The sequence below is a fragment of the Oncorhynchus mykiss genome, chromosome 6 (assembly GCF_013265735.2).
Source record: "Oncorhynchus mykiss isolate Arlee chromosome 6, USDA_OmykA_1.1, whole genome shotgun sequence".
In the NCBI taxonomy this organism is placed as follows: Eukaryota; Metazoa; Chordata; class Actinopteri; order Salmoniformes; family Salmonidae; genus Oncorhynchus; species Oncorhynchus mykiss.
Genome location: NC_048570.1, coordinates 60,311,253 through 60,330,537, shown reverse-complemented (window position 1 = coordinate 60,330,537; position 19,285 = coordinate 60,311,253).

Below are 19,285 nucleotides of genomic sequence, written 5' to 3'. Positions count from 1 at the left end.
CTCATTGTCTTTTAGCCTCCATTGTCTCTCCTCCACCCACTGCTCTCCTTTCAGCTGATACATATTCAACCGCACTAAAATACCTACCAAATGTCTGTGGGATTAAAGAGTACTCCTCCAACTGTCTGTCAGCTTTCCCTCTGAATCTACTGTCGCCATGGTGTTGCCGTGGCAGCACCAGACTGTGGCCTAAGGCGATAGTGATTTGACAGTGCATGAGTATGCGTCTGCATGTGAGTCAAGGATGCATTGACAGGTGAGAGGAAGCGGTAGGTATCTCTCCACTGCAGTTGTTTCCTTGGGGTGTCTGTAAGAAGTGAAGTTTACTTCAGTGGAATAGAAGACCTAACTTTTTTATCCACTCATGAAAGACAGTGGAATGTTTACTTATCTAGATTGGAATGTTGACTTATCTAGTGGATTTAACTAGCAGCCGGCTGGCGCCCACAGCACAAAAATATGGATTTCGATAAACATGTAATCTTCTGACTCAACCAAATGTTTTCCTCAGCAAGGCAGGTTGGTGCAACCCCTCAAGGGAACAGCAAGTGTGTCCCATGTGTGATTTTAAGACGCAACCCTTTGGTTTGAGTCTCTACACCAACAAATCTGTGTCTGTGTCTCCCTCTACCCCACACACTCACTGGGGCCCCAGAACATGTTTTAATAATGTTTGGTAGTATTCATCAGCAGCTGTTTTGTTGCACAAATTCCCTTGGCGTGAAACTGACAAGGTGACATCTTAGCAGAATGTCTTTGTTAGTAATGGTAACAAGGTTGGCCTAATTTGTCTTGAAAGTATGAACAGTAATATATACTGAAAAGAAATAAACAAAACATGCAATCATTTCTAAGATTTTACTGAGTTACAGTTTATATAAGGACATCAGTCAACTGAAATAAATTCTTTAGGCTCTAATTTATGGATTTCACATGACTGGGAATACAGATATGCATCTGTTGGTCACAGATACCTTAAAAAAAAGGTAGGGGCATGGATCAGAAAACCAGTCTGGATCTGATGTGACCACCGTTTGCCTCCTGCAGCGCGACAACATCTCCTTTGCATAGAGTTGATCAGGTTGTTGATTGCGGTCTGTGGAATGTTGTTCTTCTCCTCTTCAATGGCTGTGCAAAGTTGCTGGATATTGGCGGAAACTGGAACAGGTCGATCCAGAGCATCCGAAACATGCTCAATGGGTGACATGTCTGGTGAGTATGCAGGCCATGGAAGAACTGGGACATTTTCAGCTTCCAGGAATTGTGTACAGATCCTTGTGACTTGGGGCTGTGCATTATCATGCTGAAACATTACGTGATGGCGGGGGATGAATGGCACGACAATGGGTCTCAGGATCTCATCACAGTATCTCTGTTCATTCAAATTGCCATCGATAAAATGCAATTGTGTTCGTTGTCCATATCTTATGCCTGCCCATACCATAACCCCACACCAGCAAACCACTCCCCACACAACGCCATACACGTGGTATGCAGTTGTGAGGACGGTTGGACTCACTGCCAAATTCATCCTCTCTCCGCTTACTTCTAACATGTATTTATGATTCACAACCAAGACTTCTCTCCTGGGTTGTATTCATTTTTATAAATTATGAATCAGTGATGTTACACAATTTAGCCAAATGCTCTCTTTTGGTTTTTCATTTTTTTGACTTTTGATTGACATGCCGAGATGATTGTGAGTGAAATAAGAGACAGACATGCAAAACTCAAACATATGCACGAGCCAGGACATTGAGCTATGGAGCATTTTACTCTTAAGGATCAAACCACACATCCCATGGAACCCTAGTCACAATGGACGGTAGCATTATGGTGTTTTGTCTGACTGGCTCCAGTCATGTGTCCAACTTATTAACAGTCGAGAAATGGCTTGCCCCCCCATTTATCAGCCCCTTCATCACTACTGAAACATTGGGGGCTTGACTTCGTAACATCCGACATTGTGCTGGAGATCTTCGTTTTCCTCCCTTATCTTCCTCAGTCTAATGCAAGCTGATAAGACCTTAAATAGTGTGGAGGAGATTAAAAGAGAATAAAAAAAATGTTATTGTGTCACTGACAGAATTGCCACTGCCCCACAAGTTGAGTTTGGATAAGCCTCACTATAAATAAGGGGAATAATATGTTCAAACAGGGAATAGTATTACAGATAAAAAAACAATTGTGACAAAGGGAACTCACTGGCAATACCTCAAGGTTAATATGTCGCAGCCAGGAAGTTGATAGTTGCCCATTGCATTAGTCATTTGAGCTTGTTATGTCTTTGAGAATTCAGACTGTGCAATTACTTTCAAATGAGCAATGTTTATTAACGCATTAAACATATTCAACTTGTAACGGTCGTCGTCGGTGGAAGAAGAAGAGGACCAAGGTGCAGCGTGGTACGTGTCCATATCTTTTAAAAAAGAACTTGAACGCTGAACAAAAACAATAAACCGACAACCGAAAACAGTTCTGGCTGGTGCAGACACACAACAGATAACAGAAAACAATCACCCACGAAACACAATAGCAAACAGGCTACCTAAATATGGTTCTCAATCAGGGACAACGAATGACAGCTGCCTCTGATTGAGAACCATACCAGGCCAAACACAGAAATAGCAAATCATAGAAAAACTAACATAGACAACCCACCCATCTCAAGCCCTGACCATACTAAATCAAAGACATAACAAAAGAACTAAGGTCAGAATGTGACACAACTAGTGTTTATCAACACACATTTGGAGGCAAATGCAATGTAATTTATTTGCACCAGCATGAATACAAAAATCGAATAGCCTTAAATGGAGACTTTGAGCTGTTGGCAATGAAGCCCTTTATACACTTCCTCAGTCTGTCAGAAAAACTTGTGGAGACCATTTGTATGTCTCTGCGTGCAGTTTTGAAGGAAGCTGCTAATTAGTGTTAGCTCAATTGGCTCGCAAAACTACCTCTAATTTCCTTCATACTGGATGTAGAGACACACACATAGTATCCATGAGTTTATCTGACTCTGGGGAAGTATATAAAGGGCTTGAATTAACCCTTTAATAGAGGAACACACTCGTAACCATGTTGTCCCTGTTCAAGGCTATGCATGCCATTAGGAAATGATAACAATAAAAAAATATGACTAGTCAGGCTCGTGTTTGAGCAACAGTGTTGTAATAACATTAATTAACACTTCAACTGCGCATGACCTTTACTTGTTGGACTCTGTATACTCTGAGTGCAATAAAGATATTGACCTTGTATATTCATGAATACTAGTGAGTAATAGTTCAATAGTTCAAGTTTTGTGTTGGTTATGTCTCCAAGTTAAAACAAAGAGGCCAAAACAGTCTGGTCAAATGACACCTGACATGAGCAGTATAGGCATTCTAATAGACACCAATATCTGATAATCTTCCTTGTAATAGACACCAATCTCTAATAATCTTTTATTATTTTTTGAATTTTACCCCCTTTTCTCCCCAATTTCGTGGTATCCAATTGTTAGTAGTTACTATCTTGTCTCATCGCTACAACTCCCGTACGGGCTCGGGAGAGACGAAGGTCAAAAGCCATGCGCCCTCCGAAACACAACCCAACCAAGCCGCACTCCTTCTTAACACAGCGCGCATCCAACCCGGAAGCCAGCCACACCAATGTGTCGGAGGAAACACGGTGCACTTGGCGACCTGGGCCACTGCACCACCCAGGAGGCCCCCAATCTCTGATAATCTTAACTTTAGGTTCACATTCATTTGGTATGAGCTGCCCACCACAGCTAATTGTCTCACATTCCGTTTGAAGAGAATTGAAGAGAATTGTTGTTGAAGTTGATTTCTTGTTCTGGCATGAGGCAAACAAGCAAGCTGAGGCAAGTTCACTTTTCTTCTCTCCCTGTCATGGTTTCACCTGACATTGGATTGCACTGGGCTAAAATGGCAGGCATGAGATTCTCCCCACCTCGCAAACTTTCGAAAACACCTTTTCACAGTGTGCTGATGGGAGGTGAGAATAATGTGAGAATAATGCCCTATCTAACCAACACGATATTAAAAGAGCTGGCAGATGGAAGGCCAAGGGTAAAAATGTAGACTGAAAGAGAAAATCTACTTGCTCAGGCCTCAGTGTTGCCAATAGGAAAAATGCCTGATGTTACCTTAGAAACGGGTTGAACATTAGACAGAGAAAGATGATGGAAAGCATTCAAATGTAGGGGCAGTGGTTCATTAGAATATTTTGGGGTGTGATTTGCTCATAGCTATTTTTGTGCAACCATGAGTGAGAGGGTCATTCCAGTTGATCTAATCTGTAGTGTTATAGCATTACTTATTAAAGATGACTATGACAAGTGAATGTGTCTTATGAAAGACCTTGTGTCAATTCAGGACTGTTGTGTAAATCAATTCTCTCCTCGGGGACCCCCAGCTGTTCCAGAGCTAGCACAGCTAACTTGTCAATCAACACAATTATCAAACCCATGGAATTGTAACAATAGAATATGGCTAACCAGAAAGAAAAAACCTGTATGATTCTTCAAAATGTGATTTATAGAACCTTTGAGACTGAGAAAGATTTTTATAGAACCATTCTTCACCAAAAACAGTTGTAGCCATAGCAGAACCCTTTATGGTGTTATTTAGAACCTTTTTGAAATATTTATTTATAGAACCTTAGGAAAGGGTTTTTTATAGTACCATAAAGGTTTCATTTAGAAATATATGAGCATGGTTCTTTATAGAACCTTAAAAAAAAAAAAAAGGGTTCTATATGGCACCAAAAAGGGTTCTGCTATGGTTACAAGTAAAATAATCCCTATTTGGCACTATATAGAAATAGGTGCGGAGCTAGGGTCTCAGTACAGGGGCAGTCTTGAGGAGCCCTTCTGACCAAATCATTAAAAAAAGGGATAGATGATATGGCCTATCATAAACACAAATCAGGCATTGTCACATATGTTTCAGCACCAGGGACAGCACATGCCGCTCTACAACGCACAGTGGTAGTCAGCACCTTGGACAGCAACACCCTAGCGGAGTTGAATCAAAACCATTAATCGCAGTGCATGAAGCGCTTGTTCAACAGACAGACAGAGAAAGGTCTACATTCAGGTCTACATTCAAAGATAAAGTAGAAACGACAGTCTGCAGCTACAAAACAGGCAGCGCAGGCAGGCAGTGTCTCACATGCAAGCACACACACACACGCACACACCCACATGGCCTGCCTATAGGTGCTGAGAGGTGATAAGCAAGAGGGCATGTAATGACATTCTGACTGCTTTCATCTTAACCAAAAATGATGTTTCACTCACCCTATTGTCTTTTGCTCAGCTGATGTAGCCATCTTGCATTCCATCAAACAAAATAATAATCCCAACAGGCGAACGAACTATGTACAAATCAAGGTCCCGTTTTAAACGTCATCCTTCTCTTCTTCATGTTGACAATCCTGCCAACTACTTTGTCTTTGTGAATGTCGATGTCCCGCTCAATAGAAAGTAAAGTTAGGATGGATAGTCTGTCCTCATACATGCACGCAAATAGCTCTTCGTTCGGAACTGGCATTGCTGATGGGAATGATTTTGTAGATTCTGTGGAGAATGGTCAGATTTAGATACGCTCGGTGCATGTTATTGGCCATGAGAATTGCTAGGACTGGGTCAGAGTTGAGATCCATGGCTAACTCAGAATACATTGTGCGGAAAGAGAGGATCTCATCCACAACTTCCTCAGGCTTGCAAATGTCTTCTGAGTGGAAATGTGCGAGCTCAAGCATGTTATTTTCTGCATCAGGGCATTCAAAGTGCTTTGGGTTGAGCACAGAGGACAGTCATGCCATTTCTATGAAGTCGGCAAATCGATTCTCAAACTGCCACACAAAAACATTGAGTATGTAATTGTATACATCAGCTTTAAAGCACCTTCTGCTTTCCGAAATCGGGTCATCCTCTGTGTCCTCGTCATGAAACCTCTTCCTTTTGCGAGCTCTCTCCTCTGCATACTCAGTTGTTGTGCTGTTTTGTCGGGCCATCTCTTTAGCAGTGCATCTTTGTCATAGGCCTCATCTGTGTGCATCTGTCTGAACTCAGCCATGCAGCAGTCAGTTGGATCCACTGCAGTGTTTACATCTATTGAATCATTTTGCAGATAGATAGAAAGGATGTAAACTCAAATGTGCTCCTTTTTGAGAGCAGTCCATCAGCTTCAGAGGCCATCTTTGGTGTAGTATGGTTATGGTGCTTTATTTGGCGCAGGGCTTCAAGGAGCACAGGCAGGCTCAGTATAGCCAAAGATGTTAATAAACTAACCCAAGATGACCACAGCCTGTCATTTCCAATGGGAACAAATGAGTCATAGTGGGCAGAACGAGCAAGGAGGGGGCGAAGTCAAGCACAAGCTAGCGATATCCTATTAGCACGTTCTAGCATGTTTTTTTTAGTTAGGGAACGCCTATTGTGTGATTGTGTGATTGTGCAATAACTCAATTCGCCCTTGCACTCCTTCTAAACAATGTAGTTTTGAGAAACTTTGGCAAAGGGTAAAGTCTAAAAAACGTAGTCCACTCAGATTCTAGTTTTGGGAACAGAAAACTGTATTGAGATCAAATATTTAACCGATAAGAATATTTGCAGAATTTTGGCCAGAATCCATCTTGCTCCATCATCTCCCACTACCGGCCACTGGGCTTCATCTCACCACCATATTTGGTAGTGAGTGGAAACGCCAAGGGCATACTTCACATTTATACATCTGGTGATGGATAATTGTTGTTCTATTTGTGGTATAACTGCTTCTGTGGCCTGTTTCCTGTAGACCCCGCTTGTGTATGACAGGCTCTTCAGCGTGAGAACGGTGATCCAATGCGCAACCTACTGATCCAGAGTCATGGGATTACGCCCATCCACCATCCGTGTCCACAACGCCCTAGCAAACCCCAAGATTACTTGATAGTAATAGTGCTCACTATTGCCCCCAGTGGACGGTTTTCGACTTCAATCTTGAATGACCTGAGTATTTAAACCTTGGTAGGCTAGAAGTAAAAAAACAGTACAGGGCCTCCAGTGTACGTAAAAATTAACATTTGCACTACAAAAGGAACATGCAGCCCAATTAGAATTACATTGAGGTTGTGTGCTACAGAAGTGCACATAAACTCAGCAAATAAATAAATGTCCCTTTTTAGGACCCTGTCCTTCAAAGATAATTAGTGAAAATCCAAATAACTTCAAAGATCTTCATTGTAAACGGCTTAAACACTGTTTCCCATACTTTCAATTGATGAACATGCACTTGTGGAACGGTCATTAAGACACTAACAGCTTACAGACAGTAAGCAACTAAGGTCACAGTTATGAAAACTTAGGACACTAAAGAGGCCTTTCTACTGACTCTTAAAAACACCATAAGAAAGATGCTCAGGGTCCCTGCTCATCTGCATGAACATGCCTTAGGCATGCTGCAAGGAGGCATGAGGATTGCAGATTTTGCAATGTCCAGGGGTGATGGTCGGATTCACATTTATTGTCGAAGGAATGAGCATTACACGGAGGCCTGTACTCTGGAGCGGGATCAATTTGGAGGTGGAGGGTCCGTCATGGTGTGGGGTCGTGTGTCACAGCATCATCGAACTGAGCTTGTTGTCATTGCAGGCAATCTCAACACTGTGCATTACAGGGAAGACATCCTCCTCCCTCATGTGGTACCCTTCCTGCAGACTCATCCTGACATGACCCTCCAGCATGAAAATGCCACCAGCCATACTGCTTGTTCTGTGCATGATTTCCTGCAAGACAGGAATTTCAGTGTTCTGCCATGGCCAGCGAAGAGCCCGGATGTCAATCCCATTGAGCACGTCTGGGACCTGTTGGATCGGAGGGTGTGGGCTAGGGCCATTCCCGCCAGAAATGTCACGGAACTTGCAGGAGCCTTGGTGGAAGAGTGGGGTAACATCTCACAGCAAGAACTGGCAAATCTGGTGCAGTCCATGGGGAGGAGATGCACTGCAGTACGTAATGCAGCTGGTGACCACACCAGATACTGACTGTTACTTTTGATTTTGATCCCCCCCTTCTTTCAGGGACACATTATTCTATTTATGTTAGTCACATGTCTGTGGAACTTGTTCAGTTTATGTCTCAGTTGTTGAATCTTGTTATGTTCATACAAATATTTACACATGTTAAGTTTGCTGAAAATAAACGCAGTTGAGAGTGAGAGGATGTTTTTTTTTCTGAGTTTAGAAAGCCTTGTTCGAACAGTTATTTTTTTACTCTAGCCATGCAGTCCCGTTAAGTGTCCAGACATTGTTCTTACCTCATCAAAGGCTTGCTCTCTCCTAAGATTCACATTGATACCAAGATCAAGGGTGAGTGTGTTTATAAGCGAATTGTAACAGGACACCACCATTTGGTAACTCTTCAAATTTCAGAAAGCACTCAATGTTATCCTCCTCCACCTCCTCACTACCAGTGCAGGTGCTTGAAGTGCTTCCTCCCAGTTGCTGGTGGTCCGCCTCCTCCTCTTGTGTTTTTGTTTCCATGGCCACGGGCTTGGAGGACATGCTTCCGTCTGCACCGGCCTCATTAGCCCCTGTCAGGCTAGCGCTAGCACCAGCAGCAGTCGTTGGATTATCCATCCACGGTTGTCTTGTTGCAAGGACGACGAGGAGGAGAAGTAGGTTCTATGTGGAACACAGGATGCAATTCAACTTTTCTTATTCTCTCGCTCCTCGCGTTTTAGCACACCTGACTTGTACTTTCTATCATTTTTTCTCCTGAATGTAACTTAGCTGGCTAGACATGACCTGACGTGACGACGTTGAGCTCGTACAGTCAATAACACATGACAAGCATTCTTTATTGAAATATTGTACGATGAACAATGAAAGGTCTTGGCTAAAAACTATTTGTTTTCATTTAATTTTCAAATAATTTTCATGTTAATTTTGGTACTGTATGAAGTAGGCTATAAGATACACCCCAAAAAGATACTACTGAATAAATAAATTAATAGATACAGTTTTTTGTTACATCATCATTGACAAATCTTTTTCATTTAAAATCTTCACTAACAGGTGTCTCCTTACGGGGCCCTGGGGTGGGCTCTAGGTGTGTGGGCCCTGTGGTGGTCACCCCATGCCCCCCTAGCTCTGCTTCTGTATAAAACGTTTTGTTTTTAGTGTGTACAGAAGCAATATATGCTATAGAAGCAATGGTAACCATTGGGAAGGAGAGGGAAGGAGAGAAATGAGAATGAGAGGTCCCCTATTGCGTTCAAATCCAACAGAATAACCTGCAGCTGGCCTTGTGAAAAAAAATCCCACAAACATTCATCCGCATGAAGCTGAATCCTGGGGAATAGGGAGTATCAATTAGGCCTTATTGTGTGGGGGATTGAGCCCCAGCTCAAATGTTCACAGAGCCCATACAATGTGAAGGGTTCGGGTTATCACGTAAAACACCTGCTAAGTAAAGATGGGCGAGGGAGGCCTTGTTGGGCCTGGGAGGTTGTCATCCTTAAGATGGGTTTGAAATACACAGGGGTGAGAGCGAGATAGGGAGTTTAACTGTAAGCGCAAAAACTTTTCTCCAGATGTTTTATTTATCTTTTACCCAGAACAGAGGAGAAAAAGGGGTACTAGGCAAAAATATGTGTAAGGGGTCAAATAGTTCCTCAAAGAACAACTGTCGTTGTCCATTTTATTGAGTAAAAGGAAATTGTTAAAAAAGAAATGTGCGAAAGTCCTTATTACTACTTTACTGCTGCCCCTTTAACTTCCAATGAGGATGCAACGTCTCTCTTCTCCATAGCTGTTATTAAGCTTCCCGCTGATTTGAACAGATTAACAAGCACCACTCAATATCAAAAGTGTCTGTTGTTTGTTGACAAATGTTTATCCAATGCCCACTTCACATTTTCCCAGTAAAGGAAGGCCATCATCATTAGGTCACTATGTTGTGACACAACCTAGGGAACAATCAGGGATGTTGAAATGGCGCGTTGAAGTACTCGTCTTCATTGTTTCGCCTCGAAAAAACGGTGAAAGAGCACTGCCACCTTTTCTAAGTGAAAATATGTTTGACCAACTTTAACATGTTGATTAATGGTTCCGCTAAAATGCACAATATGACCATATTGCTTACAATATGGGCCAAAGTAATCACGGACCACTGAGCTTTCATCCATTGTGTAAACCAATGTTCATTGTGATATCATAAACAGTTATTTTTATGTTTCAGGGTCAATGAGCACTATCAAAGTCCTGCTGTGACTTTTTCAAAATAATCTAAAAGGGAGTAGCTTACAAGTCTGCGACTTGAGCCCAAAGTATAAAGTTAAGGATAAATATGCTAATATTAAGAATTAAAAAAAAAACTTTGCAGTCTTTTCTTTGCTTGACACAATAAATGTCTGCAAGGTCACGTGCCTCCCATATTAAATAAGCTTTGAGGCAATTTTATAGCTGCTATTGTTCCTGGCATGTCCTCTGTTTTCTTTCTTGATTGCCTGTGAATGGATACAGAGATATCCACCACAAGAGTCTGACAATAATTAACCACCATTCACAGCTCTGGCAAAGGATTTCATATGATGAAAACATCATGAATTAGGCAGAGACTGCAGCCTTGCAGCTCTTGTAATCTTCTGCGATTGTGTCTGTTAATGTAAATTGCAATTTTGAGCAGGACAGACCGTCCCCAAACCAAAGTGCACGCACGCCCATACTGTCACGTCGCTTTGGTGACGGAGTATCTTTGACCGCTCGTTCATGCTGCCATCCCAGAGGAGAGAGAATCAGTCTCCTCTTATTTCTTTCTACTCCTCCGCCATCTGGAATGTGAATAGTCAGACCCACCTGGACTGGGAAGTGACAGAAGTCCTCAGTGGAAAGTGTGTCTGATGAAAAAACATGGAGAGAGCAAAAGAGAAAAAAAGAACACAGAGAGAGGGAAAAAGAGATTGGGGGGGGGGAGAGAAATGTGAAGGTTGTCCAGATGCTGTATCCAACTAGGTTCCCTGGCTTGTGGATGTCCCCGCTCCCTCATTCTCTCTCCCAGTGACAGGCGCAATTTAAACTCTTAGAAATAATAAAAATGACTCAAAATGTTCCACCAAGTACAGGATGGCCTGTCTCCATGTGTCCATGTTTAACCCTGCACAGGCCAGTTCAATCTGTTACGTCATGAAAGTGGCCAGAGGTCTCTCTCTCTCTCTCTCTCTCTCTCGGCCTGACTCCACAAACTTGACACTTCACTTTTTGATATTTTCTGAGAACCCGAACCATATGGCTAAAACCTCAATTCACCCACCTGGATATCATCCTGTAAGAGGCTTAGGAATCATGTTATAACCTCTCTCAGCCAAAATAAAGAGGAGGATTAGCTAAATAGAAGTGACTTGGACTCTGGGCATGTTTGGATTAATCTAAAGGTGCAAAAGTTCAGCAAGATGTATTAGAGCCAGGAGTTTTCAGTGCTGCATGAGGTTTAGGCTGGATCTGCTCCAACCTCACTGGCACTCACTACCTGTCGCCTTCAAATGTGCCTGGCCAGCTTTTCCATTCACACCAATGCAAACACTCACTTGGGATTATCCGAACCAGTGTAGAAATGGTAATGAGTTACTTCGGGATTTTGAAAGAACCACAAACCCAGACAGACATCATACATGAATGTTCAGTTACAACAACACTTTTAAGCTGTAGGCTTCACATAGCACTTGGGAGTAAAAAAAACATTCAAATCTACAAGAGAACATTCACATGAAATGCATTTGTGGTGTGCACTCTGCATCGTAAAAAACACTTAGGGCATTTTCATACTCTTTTTCATCCTGGGGCGAACTGTCACACATTTTCCCATTGGCATGTTCACCGTGGGGAAAGGTTTTCAACTGCTGTTGACTCATCCCTATTAAGGAACAGGGTTGGAATGTTTTCTCACTGTGTTGAATTGGGAGCTGTAGGGTGAGGTATAAAACAAACAACTAAGTAAATTGTAACAACTATTGATATAGCAATGTACTTACAGCAGTAAACCAAGAAATGTACCACATATCAATAAATGTTTTACCTTATTTGATCTAAGCTGTCAGATATCTCTTCCTGTATGATGCTGTGGAGCAATACATTTTTTGACTTGAGATAACATCAAGTTAGAATTGTGATATGAGGTTCTTTGATTTTTAAAAATGTTTTTATGCACAAATAGCTGGAAATGTCCTGTGAACGGTTGCAACAGCTTTAGTTCTTACAATTTGTCAACTGAAATAGAATGTTTAGTGGCTAATCCATAAATATGGAGAAAAATAATTACTATAACTCCAACTGGTGTTATGTCAAGACATACAGTGGAGTCAGAAATTATTTACACCTTTGATAAAGATGAGCAATAATGACTGTATAAAATACATGATATCAATAATGAGGCATATTGTGTGCTCCAAAAAATGTATACTAATGCAATTTATGGGGTCAATTACGAGTAATTCAGGATTATCCATAATCATGGTAGAATCCACATTTATGTAGAAGTGTTTAGAAACATGTTATATTCTTATTTACAATAACAGTGACTCCAAAATGACACAATACATTGTATACCATTAATTTCTATTGGGCACAAAATAATATGAAGCACAACGAAAACAAACTGCAAAAACGTTTTGAGAAATAGTTTTTACTTGTTAAACAAAATGTATTTCTCTGAGTAATTGTATTAGTATACAATAATATCTCTGCAGATTTTTTTTGCATACAATATACAGTTGAAGTCAGACACCTTAGCCAAATACATTTAAACTCAGTTTTCACAATTCCTGACATTTAAAACTAGTAAAAATGACCTGTCTTAAGTCAGTTAGGATCCCCACTTTATTTTAAGAATGTGAAATGTCAGAATAATAGCAGAGAGAATGATTTATTTAAACTTTTATTTCTTTCATCGCATTCCCAGTGGGTCAGAAGTTTACATATAATCAATTAGTGTTTGGTAGCATTGCCTTTACATTTTTTTACTTGGGTCAAACGTTTCGGGTAGCCTTGGCCCATTCCTAGTGACAGAGCTGGTGTAACTGAGTCAGGTTTGTAGGCATCCTTGCTTGCACACGCTTTTTCAGTTCTGCCCACAGATTTTCTATAGGATTCAGGTCAGGGCTTTGTGATGGCCACTCCAATACCTTGACTTTGTTGTCCTTAGCCATTTTGCCATAACTTTGGAAGTATGCTTGGGGTCATTGTCAATTTGGAAGACCCATTTGTGACCAAACTTTAACTTCCTGACTGATGTCTTGAAATTTTGCTTCAATATATCCACATAATTGTATTTCCTCTTGATGCCATCTATTTTGTGAAGTGCACCAGTCCCTCCTGCAGCAAAGCACATCAACAACATGATGCTGCTACCCCCGTCCTTCACGGTTGGGATGGTGTTCTACGGTTTACAAGCATCCCCCTTTTTCCTACAAACATAACGATGGTCATTATGGCCAAACAGTTATATTTTTGTTTCATCAGACCAGAGGACATTTCTCCAAAAAGTATGATCTTTGTCCCCATGTGCAGTTGCAAACCGTAGTCTGTTTTTTTTATGGCGTTTTTGGAGCTGTGGCTTCTTCCTTGCTGAGCGGCCTTTCAGGTTGTCGATATAGGACTCGTTTTTACTGTGGATATAGATACTTTTGTATCTGTTTCCTTCAGCATCTTCACAAGGTCCTTTGCTGTTGTTCTGGGATTGATTTTCACTTTTCGCACCAAAGTATATTCATCTCTAGGAGACAGAACGCGTCTCCATCCTGAGTGGTATGACGGCTGTGTGGTCCCATGGTGTTTATACTTGCGTACTATTGTTTGTACAGGTACCTTAAGGCGTTTGGAAATTGCTCCCAAGGATGAACCAGACTTGCGGAGTTCTACAAATACATCCACATGTACACCTCCAGTTGACTCAAATGTTTTTAATTAGCCTATTAGAAGCTTCTAAAGCTATGACATCATTTTCTGGAATTTTCCAAGCTGTTTAAAGGCACAGTCAACTTACTGTATGTAAACTTCTGACCCACTGGAATTGTGAATTGTAAAATAATCTGTCCGTAAACAATTGTTGAAAAAATTACTCATGCACAACGTGGATGTCCTGAACTACTTGCCAAAACTATAGTTTGTTAGCAAAAAATTTGTGGAGTGGTTGAAAAACGATTTTTAACGACTCCAACCTAAGTGTATGTAAACTTCCGACTTCAACTATAGCTCAGTATTTTGAATGATTTAGTATATACAGTCATTATTATCAAAGGTGTCTAAAAATGTCGTACCCCACTGTATATTTTTTCGTCTTAGGGATCAGAGGGAATTCATTTCCATAGCGCAGTAAGAAGGTCCAGCATAATCCTCACTCACCTGCCGATATGGTGGCACAGTGACAGTATCGCGCAGCAGACACATTACTGAGCCAACCCTGGGAAATTGGGTCAATGGCAAATCTATAGAGCTCGAGAAGCAATGAGATTCAGGAGGAAGATGTGAGTGAGCTCTCCTCTCGTCTGGCCTTTTCAATCTCCCCCCTAGCCTCTCTGGTCAACAGGGCTAGGATGGTTTAGTGAGCCTTGAATGAAGATGTAAGCTTATTGATTCATCTAACCACATTACTCTCTCCTCCACTTCAGGATTTATGAGATACAGCTTCAGCTGGGGAAAAATACCAGCAAAAGATACACTTCGGTGATGGTTATGGTGTTGTGACCAAGGTGAGAGATTACTGTTTTAGCTCAATAAGTTGCTGTATGGTTCTTAAATGCATGGTATAGTATGGGGACAAGAGTGTGGTGTTTCACCTGAGGTAAACAGTAAGCGCCATGACATCATTTTCTTTATGGTTTTGATCAGGTTTCAGATGGCTAAAGGCTATGCGGTAAAGTGATTGGTCTTATCCAGTTTGTGCAGAATCTTGTTAGAAAAATTGTATTTAAATTCAATTTACACGCTAAACACTTGGAGATTTCCCTTTAAAAAAGTGCCTAGTTTGTCAATCTCACTATTAGTGTCTGCCAATCTGCCCATAGCTAAAGACCATAGGAGACCTGATACAGTAGTTGCCAAACATACGATAAGTGGTAGTTGTCTAAATGGAATCTAATTTGTACTTCCTTTGAGTGAGCTTTTGAATTGCAATTGTGGCTAAAAAGGTAGTTGGTCGAAGCACACATGCAGTAACTGTCGGTTAGATGGATTTGTGCCACTTTCCCAAATGTCCTATGCCAAATCTATAAGCTTGACTATGGCCATGCCTCTAAGAACAAATTTCCTTCATCTGAATATTTCAGGAAATGAGTGAGGTAAGACTGAGCAATTTGTCTAATTGGCTATGTTTATAATTAATCTCATCAAGCTGCGCCAAGAGGTAATGTAGCTTTTCAAATATTAATAATCAACACTGAATATAGCCAGCTTTAAATAAACATACAATTTTGATAACAGAGTTTGCTGATAAGACTCTCAACCGCCCTTCAATCATTCAAAGGGATTTAACAATATCTCAGCATGATACACAGTGGGATCAGTTGACTTTGTCATGAGCTAGATGCTGACTTGTAATAATAAGAACTGAAGCATATGTGTCTGTCTGTCTGTCTGTCTGTCTGTCTGTCTGTCTGTCTGTCTGTCTGTCTGTCTGTCTGTCTGTCTGTCTGTCTGTCTGTGTGTGGACTTGTGTGTGTGTGCGTGTGTGTGCGAGCCTGCATGTGAGTGTGATATGAGATTGTGATTGCAAAGGCTGTTGTCCAGGGCAGACACTCTTCATCCTCCGGGTCCCTCTGAGGGATTGGTTTGTTGGCCCACTCCATCCTGCCACTGCATTGATAACATCCAGTAATCAAAAGCACTATTGACTCAGCCGATATTGCCAGTCATTCACATTGGCAGAAGTCACTGACCACTCTCTGGCCACCTGGGTGTGGTGATGGGTGATAAAAGAGAAAAAGGATGATTAAATGCACACTTCTTTAAAAAGCCTTTTTATTCTGTTTTGACAAACGTCTCAATCGGATCCCTCACAACAACTGCTGCACGACTGGAAGACCGGAGACCCTTATGATCACTTATGCTCAATTATAAATATGGAGCCCACTGTTAAACAATTAAGCAGTGGGAGAGTGGCATGAGTGGTCAGCTAGACACTAGTAAGGGGAGAGCTGTCAAGGGTGGGGGGGTCTTCTCACAGAGGCCAGCAGGGGGCACTGTGACTCCTGACAGTACCATAGTGATGAAATTCAGAGTGCTTGTGTATATGTACATGTTTGGTATTCCGCTTGTGCTCATCCCGTTTATGTCTCCCTCCATTCAATCCCTGCTGCTTCTCTGGGATGTGAAGTAAAGCCCCACTGGCACACCACCCATTTCAATGTGGAGAATTGGGTAATATTTGGTTGAGACGTTGATCAATGAGATTACAACCTCTTTTCACCCACTCGAACAGACAGCCAAAAGTTTGTTGAATTCACAGTGTTACCACAATGCTTTCAACCATCTAAAAGCACAACCAAATTCGAATGGAAAATCAATGAGATGATTTTTGTTTTAGTTGTTTTAGTCAACTAAATGTGTTATTACTGCACTTTTAACCATTTAATGAACAGCAAAGTTCAAATAGGAATACAATGTCAGATATTTTGTTTGTTCATACAACAGCTTAATGTGTTATCACTGTGCTTCATATAATTCGACAACAAAACGACCTGGATTGCAGTTGAGATTACATTAAAGTACAGTTAGGTGCAAGTGATCAATGCCATTGCAGATTAATAAAGCATTTGTGAAGACAAACCTGCAACCTTTGCATGCTATCTTGAACATGCACGCTTTATATGATTACATAAGAATTTATTGTTACAGCAACCTCAGAATGTGGTCATGATGTGTTAGTCATTTTAAGGTTGAATAAATACTGTTACATTAGTTTGTAAGATAGTCTTAACTTTAGACTGTATTACAAAGGTAATATTGAGTTTGGTTGTATTTGGTTGACAACGCAACCAAATATCAACATTTAAAGGAGATGTAGGCCTATCTACTGCTTGGATAGTTTCACCTGAGCCATTGGCTTAATCCTGTTCCTTAATTCGTATTTTTGGTTGAGATGGAGAAGTGAATCCAACATACAATTTCTTAACTTGTTGACAAGTTAATAGGCTATTTACTGTATTTCAGAATTGATATAGAATATTACACAACCAACTCTCAACATTTCAAGGAGATGTATCTTCTGCTTGGATAGTTCCCTCTGTGCCACTGAGTCTAGCTTTAATTCAAGTTTGTCTACAAATTAATAATTTATATATTGAATTCACTACTCCATTTCAACCAAACATCTAAGTTAAAGAATGGGACTAAATCTAATTAAACTTTAAATGCACTTTAAATACAACTTGATTTAGATTTTTGGTTGAGATGGAGACGTGCATCTAACATATTTATTATTAACTTGGAAATTCCATTTGAAACCAACCAAAGCTTGAAACCCTAGGCCTGTATGTATTGTCTATTTTTTTATGTATCCTGGTTTGAATTTAAAGAACAGCTGTTGATGACTTCCCAAATGTTATAGGCCTATAGGCCTAAATAGTATCATTGATGATATGTAACTCGTTTCGGGAAACTAGGCATGTGTCGCATGTCACTACTTTCCAGGAGAGCCATTTAAACGTAAACTTTTAAAAAATCTAAATGCGTTTTTTTGGGGGGCAGAAATGCCTTCTGAAACATGTGAACTTTCATGTGCCTTAATAACAAACGTGTATGCCATCTGTAAACACGAGTAAAATTGTTAAATTACCAGCCTATTTGGTTTAGCCACAGAAAAAGCGAGCAACCTTTCCGCTAGCCATGATTGGCTGAGATAATGAGTGGGCTCGACATGCTGAGAGATGAGTTTGAATTGGTCTGCCATGTAACACAATTCTGTCTGTTTGAGCTGGTCAGTTTGTGTAGGTAATCATGTCTAATGTGGCTTTTAAACAAATATATATTGCGTAATAGAACTGCACAAGTGTTGCTCTCCACCTTCTGCAGGACCAAGTTCTGAAATCAGTGGAATTAGAGTATGATAGCTAAGGAGATTACATCTTCAAGCTAAGGGCAACCATGGCATCCGTGAGCGAGGAAGAATCGTCCATCCATGTAAGATAGTCTAGCTAGCTACATTTTCAGATATTACGCTTTTCTAATTTTGTTAGAAAGTTGTTTCATTTCAAGTTAAAGTGTACTGTTAGCTAGCTAGCTAACGTTACCTGGCTGGCTCGGTAGCTAACGTTATATGTATGATCTGTGTAGTAATATTATTCATTTCTCAGAGCCATTTGCTTTGCTAGTTATAGCCTAATGTTAACTAGCTAACATTGAACCTGGTTGGTTAGCTACCTGCAGATTCATGCAGGGTAGTAACTATTCATGCAGGGTAGAATATGGTTTATTGTATAGCTAGCTAGCTACATGTCTTAACAAAAGACTCCACTATTCAAGTATCCGTTTCAATAGAATGTTAATGATGTCACTGTGACAACTGTTGATAGATTTAGCTGATAAATTCGCTCTGGCAATCTACTCCGATTTCAGAGCACTCTTGTCTGAGTGTGCCAGAGTGCAGAATAACTGACTAATTTACAAATTATTAACACCCATTGAATGTGACCAGTGTTAGTAAACGTTGGCAAAAAAGTGTACATTTTTGCCAGCAGCACAGTTGCAGTCACCAACACTTTGGATAGCATTAAAACAGCCTAAGAAGCTCTGCTAGGGAGTGTAAAATGGTCAGAGTGAGCTGTTCTCTCATTTGTGTCTGGAAGTAGCTAGCAAGCTAGCCAACTTTAGCCAGTGAGCTTGGTTGCTTGACTGCTGTTGTTAGGACAGAACGCTTGGATCAACCGTTAAAGAGATGGGTGGGGCTAAAGCTTAAGAGGTGTGTGAACGATGCTGAATGTGTGTAGACAAAGAAGAGCTCTCCAGTAGGTGTACCAAAACATTCAAAGGCCATTTTCTCAAAAGTGAGGTTACAAGTTTATTGACTTTCAAAGCAGAATTACTTTCCCATTGTTGCTCAACTGTAGTGTATGATATAATATTTTCTAGCTCTGAGTCTCTACTTTTATCCAATGTAAAAAACACACTTTTAAATTTTGCTACATAAGACCGAATTGAGTTGGTCAGTCACATATGTATGATGAAAAAAGTATGTTTACATTTAATTTGCTCTCTGTTAAACCTACCCTTTGGATTGACTTTATAGCAACAGTGAATC